This window comes from Panthera uncia (genome assembly GCF_023721935.1).
Source record: "Panthera uncia isolate 11264 chromosome C1 unlocalized genomic scaffold, Puncia_PCG_1.0 HiC_scaffold_3, whole genome shotgun sequence".
Lineage (NCBI taxonomy): Eukaryota > Metazoa > Chordata > Mammalia > Carnivora > Felidae > Panthera > Panthera uncia.
In genome coordinates, this window is record NW_026057584.1 from 11,343,777 (window position 1) to 11,359,248 (window position 15,472).

Sequence of the window (15,472 nt, forward strand, 5' to 3'; positions counted from 1 at the left end):
CATTTCTACCTTTCTGATCATTAGTAGCATTGAGCTTCTTATTACGCGTCAAGCTGTGTCTTCTGTGACTCCTCAGTTAATATCCTTTATGCATTTTCTGTTGTTTCCCTTTTTAAAACTGATTTTCCCCTTAGCCTGTGACTGGTTTTGACTTTTGTTTTCAGCATCATTTTGTAAAGACGTTTTCTTCTTTTTCATGTATTTTGTCCTTAATCAATCTATTCCTTTTATATTTTAAGAAATACTTTACTAATTTGAAGTCATAAAGAGAATTTTCCATATCTTCCGAAAATGTCAAGTTTTGCTTTTCACTTTTTGATCTTAAAATCATCTGGAACTTTTTTCTTTCTTTAATGTTGATTTATTTTTGGGAGAGAGAGCATGTGAGCGAGCGGTGGGGGGGCAGAGAGAGGGGGCGACCCAGAATCGAAGCAGGCTCCAGGCTCTGAGCTGTCAGCACCAAGACCAACGTGGGGCATAAACTCACAGGCCTCGAGATCATAACCTGAGCCGACGAAGCTGGAGGCTTACCCAGTTGAGCCACCCAGGTGCCCCAGATCTGGAATTTATTTTAATGTAGAGTATGAAGGACCCTCATATTATTTGTATCCACATGGATAGCCTAGTATTTCAGTACCAATATTGAATGGCTAGGATCTTCTCCTGATTTGTAATGTTTCTGCCATATACCAAATTCCAAAATTTGTGTGATTTCATCTCGGGGCTCTCAGTTCCTGTCCACTAGTCTCTCTGTCTCAGTAACAGAATATCATACTGTTTTAATGATCATAGCTTTAGAATTAGTCCCAATATCTAATAGGTGAACTTCTCTCCTCATTCTTCTTAAAAACAAACAAACAAACCATATTTGACATTCTTTGCCTTTTGTTTGGTCAAACAGATTTTAGGAGAAGCTGTTACATTTTTTTAAAAAAGTGAACAATGAGGGGCACCTGGGTGGTTCAGTCGGGTAAGCATCTGACTCTTGATCTTGGCTCAGGTCAGTATCTCAAGGTTCATGGGTTCAAGCCCTGCATCAGGCTCTGTGCTGATGGTCCGCAGCCTATTTGGAATTCTGTCTCTCCTTCTCTCTGCCCCCCTCCCCTGCGTGTGCTGTCTCTCAAAATAAATAAACTAAAAACTTGTTTTGAATAAAAACAGTGAATAAAGAAACAGTGAAAAGAGACCATGTTTTAAAAAATCTCTTAGGAGGGGCGCCTGGGTGGCTTGGTCTGTTAAAAAACCTCTTAGGGTTTTTAGCAGAATCACAATGAATTTGTTACTTACTTTGGGAAGGAGTAACATCTGTATTCATCAATGTTCTGCAGAGAAACAGGACCAATAGGATGGCTGGGTGTAGATACAGGCACATAGATTTACTATAGGAATTGGCTCACGTCACATGGGGCTGAGAAGTTCCACCATCTGCCACCCTCAAGCTGGCGAATCAGAAGAGCCACTCATGTCATTTGGTCTGAGTCTGAAGTCCGAGGGCAGGGGACGATGGATGTCCCAGCTCAAGCAAAGAGCAAATTTGCCCTTCTGTCGCAGACTCTGGGTCTGGGGTTCTCTCTTGTCCAGCAAGAGAGCGAACGCAGGGTAGAAATGCGAGAGAGGCTAATGTCCGAGAGGAGACAAGAGCCCCGAGTAAGGGTCCTTGCTTTGTTTTTATTAGGATCAGAAGGCTTACAAGCGTGATGGACGTGTGCAAAGAGACAATGAAACTGTGAACATTACCTCACGGGTGTGAGGGAAAGGGGGTGTTGAAGATGTGGTGTTAGGGGTTTGGGTCAATACACAACAAAGTCCTGGTGCCGGGCAGATGGTTGTTAACAGCAGACGTGAGGCGCCACCTCTGTTTACCTAAACTTGCCTAGGGGACAAGACAGACAGAACATGCTACCTCTGGGTCAACAAGGCACCTTTCTTTTGCTAATTAGCTCCGCTCTGGGCAACTTCGCCCCGCAGGGGTCTATAGCCCTGTTTACCAGTTCACCTAATTTCGTCCTTCCTTCCTGTGAAAGCAGATTTCTGCTATTGTACTAAATTGGGGGTCACTTCTGCCCTGAATCTCTAATCTTGTTGACCTCATCTTGGATGTTTTCACCCTGAGATTTCCTATTCCTATACGTTTGTCCTATACTGGGGGCCTTTGCCCTGTTTACCTAATCTTGGATGCGTACATCCTGTGGCTTTCTCTTACTTTCTGCCTTGTTAACCCATCGGTGCAAGCTCAGGGAATTCCTAAGCTCATTCCCCACACCCTTCTTCTGCCTTTGCGTCCCAGCCAAATCCTCAGTGGATTGCATGATGCCCACACCCACTGATGAAGCTGTCTTCTTCGCTCAGTCCACTGCTCTCAATGCTAATCTCAATGCTAAACACACTCAGAAAAAGATGTCTTATCAGATATCTGGGCATCCCTTAGCCCAAGCAAGGAGATACAGGAAACTGACCATCACAACATTGTTTAGATATTGAGAACTCCCATCCATAAACCTAGGACGTTTCTCCATTTATTTCCTCTTTTATGTCCTTCAACACAATTTAATAATTTTCTTTCTAAATATCTTGCACGTCTTTGGGGTTAAGCACTGTTATAATTTTATTGCTATTTTGCACGGGTCTTTTTGAAATATTTATTTGTTTGTTTTGAGAGAAAGAGAAAGCACGTGAGCAGGGAAGGGGCAGAGAGAGAGAGAAAATCCCAAGCAGGCTCCACACTGTCAGCGCAGAGCCAGACACAGGGGTCAATCTCATGACTGAGATCATCACCTGAGCCCAAGTCAAGAGTTGGACACTTAACCGATGGAACCACCCAGGAGCCCTTGAATGGATTTTTCAAATTACATTTTCTATTTGATATGTAAGAAATTCTTTCATTGCTGAAAATTGATTTGCTTTCTTTTCAAACTTTTTTCCCCTCCAGGACTTCTAATTACCTCTGCCATGTTAGTGCTAATTTCCCAAATGGAGACACATAGTACAGCACATCCTAGATTATTTGAATATAAAGTCCATTTGAATAGAGACTTTATATACCAAATTCATGGACTTTTAAAGAGCGATTAGACGAGATAATGTACATAAAATACATATAATTAGGGTAAGACAAAAGATAAGAAAAAATGCCAGTCGAGTATCTCTCCCTGAGAGGCTAAGATCTGCCAAAGAAGAGAGAAAGATGAATCTCCATGGTTTAGATCATCTGATACTAACCAAAGGAATTTTACTTGAGGGGGTCTGGGTGGCTGAGTAGATAAAGCATCCTACTCTTGATTTTAGTTCAGGTAATAGTCTCACAGTCTTTTGATCAAGCCCCTCATTAGGCTCTGTGCCAAGAATATGTAAGAAATTCTTACAATAGAGCCTTCGTGGGATCCATTCTCTCTCTCACTCACTCTCTCTCTCTCTCTCTGCCCCTCCCTCACTTGTCTCTTTTACAAAAAAAAAAAAAAAGCAAAAAACAAACAACAAAAAAGAATTGCACTCACAGGCAGATGTATTGGGGGGGAAAGCAGTGTTTTATTATCTATTTCAGTTCTGATTCCTTTGAAAGCAAAGGTAATTTATCTGAAATTGAAGGAGAATTAAGTCCTGTCTGCTCCTGAGATAGTAACAGGAAATAAACATCCCTCTGGTCAAAACAAGGAGGGAGAGTGAGCAGTATCTTGTGCGAAACCCCCAGATACAGTATTTAAGGGCCCCCAGGGAAGAGGCAAACATCAGACCTCCCTCACCCCGAGTCTCCCTCTTCTCCTCACCTCTCCCAAGTCCTCTCTACTGACACCATGGGGTGCGGTGGCTGTGGAAGTTGTGGTGGCTGCCGTGGCTGCGGCTGCGGGAAGGGCGGCTGGAAGAAGCAGTGCCCTACCGGGCATCCGGCCCCCCTCTGGTAGAATGCGCCCAGACGGCGCTTGCCTGTGGGTCAGACTTTCCTCCAAGCCTCCCCATTTCTCTTCCCACAACCTGGAAGTCAGTCGTGGGCACTCGGAGCTGGAATTTGAGACTCTCCTCTCTGTCACATCACAAATCGATCATTTCAATGGACCCTGCTAGTGATGTGAACAAGAACTAGGAAAACAAGAGTCAGCCCAGCTGCTAGAGTCAATTCACATGTGGAACAGACTGAAAGTGGAATCATGGCTACTCACTTATTTTTGTTTTTCTGAAATACTTTCCCACAACTTCAGTGCCTTGCTTGTATCATGCCCTCACATTACGTGCCAATTCCACTACGTTCTCATGCCCAGCAGTTCTGTCCTGCTGAAAATCAAGTGCACAGATAGGATAATGGACCACACATTGATGGTTAACATTTCTTTTTTTTTACTTTCATTTGTTGTCTTGCTATGAAAGGATCTTTTGTGTTCCATAAATTCATGCAAGCTAAATAAAGAAACGCTTGTTGGGAAGAATGTCCCCGATTGTCAGAGTCGTGTCCCTTACGGTCATAGTTGCACTGAGATGCGCGTTGCGGGCCAATCGCAGGGCCCCTCAAGCTCCGGGGGAGCTGAACAAGCAGGGCCATGGAGAATGGACGCTAACCTCAAGATTTGCCTTAAGAGCTATCTTCAAAAGAAAGAAGTTGACACATTTTGTTCTATCATGTTTTCTGCCAATGACCACGTACAGACCCTCAAAAGAATTGGATTTTTATGTCAGCCTCCATTCCAAGCAAGCAGCCCGGTCCCTGGCTGTTGGAGAACCCCTTTCATGGTTGAAATTTCGATTTTCATCTTTAATCCTTGCCATGAACTGTGCAGATACTGTTTTCTGAATCTTTTGTTTGAACGCCCTACTGCCTCCTTCACGGCACCCAAGACTGTGACTGACTCCATTTCTAGTCTTTGAGACTTGGCTTTCAATCACATGGTCCGTGCTTCAGGACTGAATATGACCCAGCGAGCAAGGGGCCTGGACTGGAGTCGGAAAGCCCTGGAGAAGAGGCACTTCCCAGCATGCACTGGTCAGCCAATGACCAGTGAGAGGACCAGAGGGCTTCTCCTCTGCCTGCAGAAGTTGGCGGGGGGGGGGGGGGGGGGGGGGGGTAAGACCCCAGAGGTAGACCACAGCTGTACTCCGGGTTGTGCAGGAAAGCCTTTACCTCTTCCTGCTGAGGTCACTTGGAACGCTGTCTGCATCAGGTAGCTCAGAACTGGATATTCGCCTTGCCAGAAAAAGCCTTCTGTTTTGCTTTGAGGTTCTGAAATCAAACCTCACCCCTCTCAGAGTGATCTCTGGTCAGGGGATCGGAAGCAGCTCTTAGGTTGTTTGTCAACACCCAACTGTTGCGTGTCACTTGGCTCTTATTTTTTTTTCTCTCTCTCCAAGAGAGTTGAACTCTGGCTGCATTATCTACACTCTCAGGGCCGTGTTCCTGCTGCTCATGGCAGTGCCTGGCACGTCCTCAGGAAAGACCCACTGTGTTAATAAAAGGAAGCTCTGTGGGGCTTTCTCTGAGCCTCTCTCCTCTTCCTGGGTCAGAGTCAGTTACTCCCTCACCTGTGCGAGCACCTGCTTTCTACGTGATCTTCCTGGTACCTTCGTGGGGTCATGCACGTGCCTGTTTACAAGCCCTTGAAGTTCTTGAGGGCAGGAACCCTCGTGCTTGGTGCTGCCTTCCCAGGCTCCTTCACTGTGTAAGGCATCAATTAATATTTGATGACTGAATGACTTCACCCTCTTTCCAGGGTTTGACACCAGGTGGTCGCGTCACCAACGATCCACTTAAAGCCATTTACAAGGCCAGTGGTGATGGATATTGAACGTGTCTTGTGTGAGGTGTGGGGGTCAGGCACTGGAGACCTGACATTTCCCTTCTCATTAAAGTGCACAATGGGGCTGTGTCATTAAGCTTCTGGCCAAAGACACGCTTCCCAGAAAACTCACCAAAAAAGGGCAAAGCCAGAAAGCCTAAAGCACGATGCTCTCGTCTAGGAATATTTTGAATTGAAACACTTTTCTAAAAGGCACGTCATCTAAAAGAGCAGAGTAAGGAAAAGCCCCATAATAATACAACAGATTTCATTCAAATTAAAATCCATGGTTTTCAAAAGGAATGTTCAAGTGGCCTCTGGGGTTTGCCAAGCTTCTGGGAGGTACCCAGAGTGGGTGATGGCAACTCACAGAAAAAAGTCATCTTAAAGGCAGACATGCCTTTTTTTCATCTGTGCTATTATGAGATCATGCTAATACTCTTTTGAAAACACATTAAAACGATCCCGCAATTCATCTAGAGTTTTATTGTTATTGTGGCTTTTATTGCTTGTTACAAAAATGTGTAGTTAACAAGCAAAACTGAGCTACCAAAAAACAAAAAACAACAAAACAAACCCAAGCCAAATAGGCAATAAAAAGGAAACCTTTGGAATGAGGCACCTAAACTAGTCCTAGTGGAGATTGCGTAACACCCTCTATCCATGTGTCGCGGCTAGTTTTCAACAGGCTGGAAACTCAGCCTCCAGAAAGAAGACTTTCTCCTGCCTGCCTCTCACCCATCCGCATCTGCAGGCCACACTGCACCCAGCCACACAACCCCCAGGGCCCAGGGCCCTTGTTCAGTTCATTCATCAGCCTCTCGATCCTGGGGTACAAAGTTTGGCCGGCAGGACCAAGAACAAAGCAACACACCTAATTCCCTGGGACCCAGTGTCTTCAAACTGGCTTTTAACCATTTTTCAAGGAGGATGTTAGTGACTATTCTTTTCCCTTTGAGTTATTCTGACACCGAACAGAATAAAGAACTAGAAACTAAGAGCCATTGAAGGGGACATGAAACAGGTGTCGGGGGAACATCGCTAACCCACCAGGAGCCAGCAGGTAAGACCAAATTCTCATCAAACACTTCTCCATGCTGGCCATAGGCTATGGGGCTGAGTATTTTTACCCAGGAATGAGCAGCTCTGAAACTGCTCACCAGACTGTAGGGATACAGTGTGGGAGGCTGTCATTTGCACTGGAGGCTCTACAAAACCTTTTGAACTGGAGGTCAGAAAAGAGCCTGGGGGCTGTAAGGCTGGTGAACTAGAATGGGGTCAGGACAGCGGGAGAGGGGGAAGATGTACACTGGGGAGCCCGAGCAGGGAACTGAAGACAACAAACAGTAAGAGAAAACCTTAAGGGCAAGTGACCAGTATCACTCTTTTCCTTAACATGGGAATTGGTGCCTTGGGATGAGTGAGCATTGAGTGGGAAGGGGGGACCGTGTGATCTGGTTTTGTCCGTATCACTGGGCAGTTGTCTGCCTGCCGATGAGTCACCGAACCTCTCTAAGCAGCCCTTCTTTCCCTTGTAAACATTGGCTCACACTCTCCCAAGGGTCCCGGCAGCTGTTCAATTTGTCGGTGAGTTCAGCGACGGTGCAGAATGGATCATTTTATCTCGAAAGTATTTCCCCGATATATACTTATTTAGGGAATGACTCACCTGTCTGAAGAGTGGAAAACGCGTTATTTTTATTTGTTCTGAATTGAAGACTCATTCCTATTAATTGGATGTATACAATTCATGTGTGAATATATTGTTTATTTTCATGATAAGAGGTTAAGCAGGTAATGCTAAAATTGCAATTTAAATCAATATTAACATATAGACCCAAATTTTATTCTTAAAAATTAGGCTGGACCTACAAGAAATTTGGACTCTAAACAAGTAAAAACTTGAAACTAGAACCACGATGCTAATAATGAAGACATAATAATAGTTAACACCTATGGAGCACACACAGACATCCAAGTAACTTAATTCTGATGACAATCCTAAAAGATGGATATCACGATCCACGTTTTACAAACGGAGAAACATCCGGCGAAATTAAATAAGCTGCCAAAGAGGCAGGGCCTGCTGAGGTGTGGAGCTGGAACTATAATCCAGGTTTGAGGGATTCTACAGCCCATGCTTTTAGTTCCCTCGCTGTAAACACCAGCAGAGTGACGGGAATGGTGAATGGCTGGACACCCAAGGTCAAATGGTGGCTGATGATGCCTAGATGTGTTTGCATATTTTAGCAGTAACTATTAGCATTGTTCATTCTTTCTGGACGAGGAAAACCAATTTATCAGGATTTATTTGAAGGACAACTCAACTGTTTCTTGACTTGAGCAATGTCAGTGCTCTATCACTTTAAAAGTAGCAGAGAGGGGCATCTGGGTGGCTCAGTTGGTTGAGCATCCGACTTCGGCTCAGGTCATGATCTTACGGTTTGCGGGTTCGAGCCCCGAGTCGGGCTCTGTGCTGACAGCTCAGAGCCTGGAGCCTGCTTCAGATTCTGTGTCTCCCTCTCTCTCTGCCCCTCCCCTACTCGTGCTCTGTCTCTCTCTGTCTCTCTCCCTGTCTCTCTCTCAAAAATAAACAAACATTAAACAAAATTAAAAAAATAAATAAAAGCAGAGAAAAGTACCTATCAGTTTCCTTCTACACTTGGGGCCAGGACCCATTTTCCGTTTATACCTATGCTAGTCACCCCTTCCTTTCTCATTGCCACTTGTCTCTTCTCTTCCTCCTCCCACAACATCTCAACCCTTACTACCTGACATGGTGATAGATGCTTTCACTGCAGAAATATCCCATCTAGTCTCTTCATCCAGGCAACCATGGCATCTTATGTGAAATCTCAGAATGATCGTTAACAAAGTGCCGGCACGTAATCCATTAGGACCAGACTGCTCATACAACATCACTTGAGCTAGTGGATATTATTTGGTAAGTGGCTGATAGCTAAAGCCAGGAAGGAAAGCAGCGGAATCACCAGCAGGGAAAGCAACCACATCATCACAAAGAGATGAGTCATAGGGACCCAATTTTATCACCCCTGGGAAATGAGTCCAAGGAATTCAATTTAGGATAATGTATGTATTTAGCTCACTTGTTTAATCGCTCAAAGAAAAAAATGAGTGCCTAGTAGGTGCTGGCTTGTCGCTATGGATTCAGATGAAGTCTTCTAGTCCATTAGGGAGGCTAAGTATTTGAATAACTTATCCATACGTAGGATTGTTGTGGGGTTTTTTTCAATTTTTAATTGAGATATAATTCACATACCATAAAATTTACCTTTTAAAGTATATAATGCAGGGGTACCTGGGTGGCTCAGTGAGTTAAGGGTCCAATTTTGGCTCAGGTCGTGATCTCACAGTTCATGAGTTCAAGTCCCATGTTGGGCTCTGTGCTGACACCTCGCAGCCTGAAGCCTGCTTCATATTCTGTGTTTCCTTTCTCTTTGCATCTCCCCTGCTCATGCTCTCTCTCTTTCTCAAAGATAAACTTTTTAAAAATTAAAAAACAATAAAGTATGTAATTCAATGGGTTTTAGTATATTCACAAAATTCACTATTTAATGTCAGAATATTTTTTATTACTCCAAAAAGAAAACTACATCCATTAGTGATCGTTTCCTGTTCCCATTCTTCCCTTCTTCCAGCCCTGGTAACTCTATGCTACTCTCTGTTCTTTATGGATTTGCCTAGTCTGAACACTTCATTTAAATGAATCATAAACAGAGTTTGTGTCTGCCTTTTTTCACTTAGCATAATATTTCCACAGTTCATCCGTGTGACGGCATGAATCAGTACCTCCTTCCTACGACTGAAAAATATTCCATTGTCTGGTTATACCATTTTATTTCTCCATTTATCAGTTGATGGGCATGTGGGTGGGATCTACTTTTTAGCTATTCTGAATAACGCTGCTATGAACATTCGTATACAAGTTTTTGTGTAGACATGTTTTTGTTTCTCTTGGGTATACACACACCTAGCTGTGGAATTGCTGGGTCGTATGTAACCATGCCGAACTTCACAGAGGAGCCGCTAACGCATTGTCCAAAGCCACCACATCACTTTGACTTCCCTCCAGCAGTAAATGAGGGTTCCGGTTTCTCCACATCCTCGCCAACACTCACTACTGTTCATCGGTTTTATTATAGCCAATCCAGTAGTTGTGAAACGGTGTCTCATTGTGGTTTGTATATGCCTAATGACTGATGATGTTGAACTTTTTTTCCATGTGCTTATTGGCCATTTGTATATCTTCAGTGGAGAAATGTTTGCTCAGATCTTTGGCTCATGTTTTAGTTGGGTTGTTTGTCTTTCTTGTTGAGTTTTAAGAGTCGCTCCAAATGGTTTAAAGTACAAAAAGAAATGTTTTCCACACTATGTCCTATGAAGTTTGAAATACATGTTTAGAGCTCATATAGAAGCATATTTTTGTCTTTCAAGTTCAATAATTTTTTATGCATTGATATTTAGGAAATTAAATTCTAGCCGCAGTTATCATAAAAAGATAAGGTGTGTTAAAAGCTCGAACAACTCTTAGATAAGATAGTAACAAAAAAAGTGCCAAATACATTTACACTTTATTACAGGAAAATAAGTAATTTCTCAACTGCCATGAAATCCAGGCACCAGTTAAGTGCTTCATTTGTGAACTGGCCACGTGACTTTTTCAACTGATAAACAATTAGAAAAAATACTGTTAATAGCAGCCTGAACTCAGACAGGCTATCTACATACTGAACCACATGTCACTAAATATTGGGAAAACAAGATTTTAAATACTTAACATGTATTCCATAACGTAGATACACAATAATTTACTAAACATTTCCCTAGTGTGTTTCCAGTTTGTGTTAGTTATACATATTTTAATAAATATCCTTATACATAAATCTGTGTGTATATATGGTGTTACCTTTGGAAAGATTTCCAGGAGTAGGCTTACTGGGATTGATCAAGATTCAACTGATTGATCAAGATTCAACTGAATTATTGCCTAACTGCCTTTCAAGAGATTTTTACCAAGTTTATACTCTTACCATCAGGATGTGAATGTTCATTTTGCTTGATCCTTGTTGATGGGGGATTTTTAAGTAGTCTTTAGTATTATTATAAAAAGAAGATGGTATCTCATTGCCCAAACTGTATTTAAACTGCTAGAAAAGCTATTTTCCCAAGTCTTATTTGCTGGTTCTAGTTCCTTTTGGGGGGGGGGGGGGGGGGGGGGGGGCGAGGGGATTTGTCTATTCACATCCTTAGCATGTTTCTTAACTGTTTAGTAAAGGAATGTTCTCCCTACTTGGAATATACGCATCCCCAATATCCATTGCAGAGATTAATTTATGGAAAATGCAGCTGAGCAAAGATGCCCAAATTTGGTTGGTGATTAGGGAACACTACCAGCCTAAAGGTTCAACTAGGGCGGTGGGCAACCTGTAGCCTGCCGGTCTGGCTTTGTAAGTCACATTTCACCAGGACACAGCCCAGCTCATCCATTTATCTAAGACTGCTCTTGCTTTCCTGGGGCAACACCCACTAGTTGGGACAGAGACCACATGGCCTGCAACGTCTAAATACGTATGTAGTCTCTGGCCATTTTAAGTAAAGTGTGTGGACCCCCAACCTACAGCACTAGTAAAGAAATTTATGGTCTTACTAGAGAGACAGATACTACCACCATTAAAATGACTTTATAGGGGGGCGCCTGGGTGGCTCAGTCGATTGGGCGTCTGACTTCGGCTCATGGTCTGTGAGTTTGAGCCCCGCATCGGGCTCTGGGCTGACAGCTTGGAGCCTGGAGCCTGCTGTGTCTCCCTCTCTCTCTGCCCCTCCCCCACTTGTGCTCTCTCTCTCTCTCTCTCTCTCTCAAAAATAAATAAATGTAAAAAAAAATTTTTTTAATAATTTTATATACCATTAATGATGGGGAAAAGTATTTACCAATTGTTAAAACGTCAGAGTAGATGATAAAATATTTATATAAATTGTATCCCAAAAAACCCCACGGCTATAACTGGGAAAACTGGACACCAAAATGTTGCTATTGGTGATCTCAGGGTGATGAGGTTACTTTTTGGACGGGGAGGGGCTCTTGTAAGGTTTGTTTCAACGAACAGATTTTACTTTTGTAAACAATGTAAACAATAGATCTGTGATGTGACTCCTTGTAAATTTGCAAAGGTAAATGGCTGGGGTACAAGAAAAAAAAAAAGTAAAATCATTTCTTTAAAGTCATCACGGGAACCACTGCCTCGCCAGCCAGCCCGGGGCCAAAGCTCGGCCAGACCTTGGCCAGCGGGGGAAGTGACACGCACACCCTCACCGTCCTCTCCGCCGCTGTTCTGAGCCAGCTGCTCCCACGTGGTTCAACTGCCACCACCAGGAAACACTGCGGTGTCCTCCCGTGCTTGTGTTCTGTCATCTGCAGGCCTCCTTCCCCTTCCACTGCCTGGCGTCAGGGGACAGTGAAACCTGGGTCCTTCAAATCGCCCTCCTCCACAAACACCCTCGCTCACACACACCTGCATTTTACAGCATCGCCTAACGAACGCCCTTATGTGTTCGGAGCTCAACCCTGGCACATGTCTTTACTAATTCCTTTGTCAAGAGGTGAGATACCTTCTGCCCTGATTCCTCATTGCTAGAAACATACCGAACACGGAACATGTTTCAGAGGAAATTTCATTCCCAGGCGCTTTTACATCATTTCTTTTGAGTTTTTCTTAAATCTACCGTTTGAAGATTCTCTAGAGCAATTTGAGCCTAAGAAATGTGTATGGACTTAAAAAGCTAGATACTAAAGTTATTTACCTAACATAGGTAGGGCCTCAGTCAGTGCACTTTGTTTGATGTCTTCAATATGTGTACGAATCGCCTGAGATTTGTTAAAAGGCAGATGCTGGCTGACCACCAAGGGATAAGATTCTGCAGGCCTAGCCAGCTCCCAGGCAGCATCTGGCCTGGGTCCCCAGACCGCACTCTGAGGAGCAAATGACCGTGATCAACTTTAAAAAAAAATTTTTTTTAATGTTTATTTTTTAGAAAGAGAGAGAGAGAGAGAGAGAGAGGTGAGCAGGGGAGGGCCAGAGAGAGGGAGACACAGAATCCAAAGGAGGTTCCAGGCTCTGAGCTGTCAGCACAGAGCCCGATGCGGGGCTCGAACTCACAGACCGCGAGATCATGACCTGAGCCGAAGTCAGTCGCCCAACAGACTGGGCCACCCAGGCGCCCCCGTAACCATCTTTAATGAAGAGGTGCAATATGCATGCTTGAGAGAAGTCCAAATTACTACTACTCTGCAAAGGAAAGTATTTCTACACTCCTCTCTCCCCACACACCCCGTCCTTTAAAAATGCTCTGATATCCTGGAGGGGGGAAAACTGGCCAAGCTGCTTTCCCATCATTATAGAGTATCCACAACACAAACCCCTCTTCCTCCGGCTTCCTTCAGCTTCTGCTCATCCTTCCCCCTCGGTCTTAAATTCTGTTGTCAAGGCTGCTACTCCTTTGTTAAGTCTACACTGGGAAGGGTTGAGATCTTTCCTACTCTCCAGAGCCCCTTGTCCTTGCCCTTGTCCTTGCCCAGATTATTATCCCATCGGCCTCCCTCCTCCCTCCCGGGTCTGGATGATGGGTTCCTTCTGTGCATTGTAAAGTGGTTCTGAGCACGCTTCGAGTCAGAGCTGGTTCAAAGCTCAGTTCTGCCACTCCCCTTACTTGAGCAAGTAAACCGCCGTCTCTAAGCCAGTTTTGTCTGGTAAAACAGAAGTCAGCCCTACATACAAGGTTGTGAGGACTATAGAAAATAATGTTTAAAAATCATTTAGCAGGGTGCCTGGGTGGCTTGGTCGGTTGAGCGTCTGACTTCGGCTCAGGTCATGATCTCACGGTCCGTGAGTTCGAGCCCCGCGTCGGGCTCTGTGCTGACCGCTCAGAACCCGCAGCCTGTTTCGGATTCTGTGTCTCCCTCTCTCTCTGCCCCTCCCCTGTTCATGCTCTGTCTCTGTCTCAAAAATAAATAAACGTTAAAAAAAATTAAAAAAAAAATCATTTAGCAAAGTGGCACCAAAATAACGCTAAACGGAAGCTACTATGACTTTGTCATAAAGCATCACTTCTTTTAGTTCTCAAACATCACTTAAAAAGTCAAAATTGTTGGGGCACCTGAGGGGCTCAGTTAAGCGTCAGACTCTTGGTTTCGGCTCAGGTCATGATCTCGTGGTTTCGTGAGTTCGAGCCCTGCAACATGGTGGAGCCTGCTTGGGATTCTCTCTCTCTCTCTCTCTCTCTCTCTCTCTCTCTCTGCCCTCCCCCACTCACACTCTCTCTTAAAATAAACCTCAAAACAATTTAAGTCAAAATTGTTACGTATTTTGAAGGTATTATGTCTAAATAAAAGTTCAAAATATTGAGTTTCTGAATGGCCCTAAATTTGCAAGTTTCTCTATTGTAAAATCCCCATAGTTTAGGATGTTGGATTTCCCTGGAAGATGTGGTTATTTCTTCACTTCTCTCTCTGAGAGAGCTACCCAAATATGTTTAGTAACTAACTGAAAATAAGCCTTGAAAGGAACTGTATTGTCCTAAAATCATAACTAATGTATTCTATAAGTACACAACATTCTTCTGTGATAATTTCCTGGAAATATAGTCTGAACTGGTATTTAGAATCATAAAAAATTGAATGTTTAAAATTCTTCTAGGATTACACAGAATTTTATTTAGTGCCCCAACAATTTTGACTTTTTAAGTGAGGTTTGAGAACTAAAAGAAGTGATGCTTTATGACTTTGTCATAGTAGCTTCTTTCAAAATCTTAAAAACCTTAAAAGTTACTGCAGAAGACCATATGGCAGAGGTAACATTTAAAGACCTAATGATCAAGAAACTTGCAGAACTAGTGACAACAGCAATCCAGACTCGAGGCCCATCAAATTCCAGGCACAAAATAAACACCTACATCCAGCCACATCACAGTGAAACTAATGCACCCGCAAAAGAGCCATGTCTGCATGTATCAAATACAGGGAAAGGAGAAAAGATGCACTTGTGAGCCTGAATAATGATGAGCAGTTCCATTAGAGGATCTAAAGAAGTAATTCTCTCTTCTGATTAAAAAAAAAAAAAAAAAAAAAAAAAATAGGGAACTAGAAGGAACCTTGGCAGTTATCTAGATTCGAAATCCCATTATGGACAAGGTTATTCATCCCAAACTAAATGACATCATTAGCATTAGAAAGGTTCTCCTCTGTGTCTCTGTAATCCCCAAATATATAAAGTGATGAAATAAAAATATAAATTTAGGTGACCTAATTAATATTTTTAGATTAACTTTTAAAACAATCCATACATGAGAAAATGCAACTAGGAAATCACGAGAAAAATCAACTTCACAAGTAATCAAAAAAAGGAAAATGAGGCGTTATTTCATATTCCCTAAATTGGCAATCATTAAAAATTGGAATTCCCTGTGGCAACTGGATATTGAAGTAAAAATGGACCACGTGCCTTTTTGGTATTTGTAAAAATTAAACCAATCCCTTTAAATAGCAATTTAGTTGAGAGGATAAAATGTTAATCCTTCTAAGCCATGCGTGTGATTTTAGAAGAACTTATTCCAAAAAGCAGCACAAATGAAACATCACACACAGCAAGATATTTAATTAACATTGTGAAAAATGATACATGACCAAAGATATACAT

At 43.0% G+C, this 15,472-nt stretch overlaps 1 long non-coding RNA gene across 3 annotated transcripts; it reads right to left on the reverse strand.

Moving 5' to 3' along the window:
- Window positions 1-393: 393 nt before the first annotated feature.
- LOC125911116 (uncharacterized) lies at window positions 394-14,893 on the reverse strand. Of its 3 annotated transcripts, none has more exons than XR_007454255.1 (3): window positions 8,531-14,893; window positions 4,155-4,263; window positions 394-4,052 (listed from the first exon to the last, which is right to left on the reverse strand). It is a non-coding gene; the product is annotated as an uncharacterized LOC125911116 (long non-coding RNA). The 3 variants fall into 3 exon arrangements; XR_007454257.1 differs by having other exon boundaries at window positions 394-4,055; XR_007454256.1 differs by having other exon boundaries at window positions 4,155-4,266.
- Window positions 14,894-15,472: the final 579 nt, after the last annotated feature.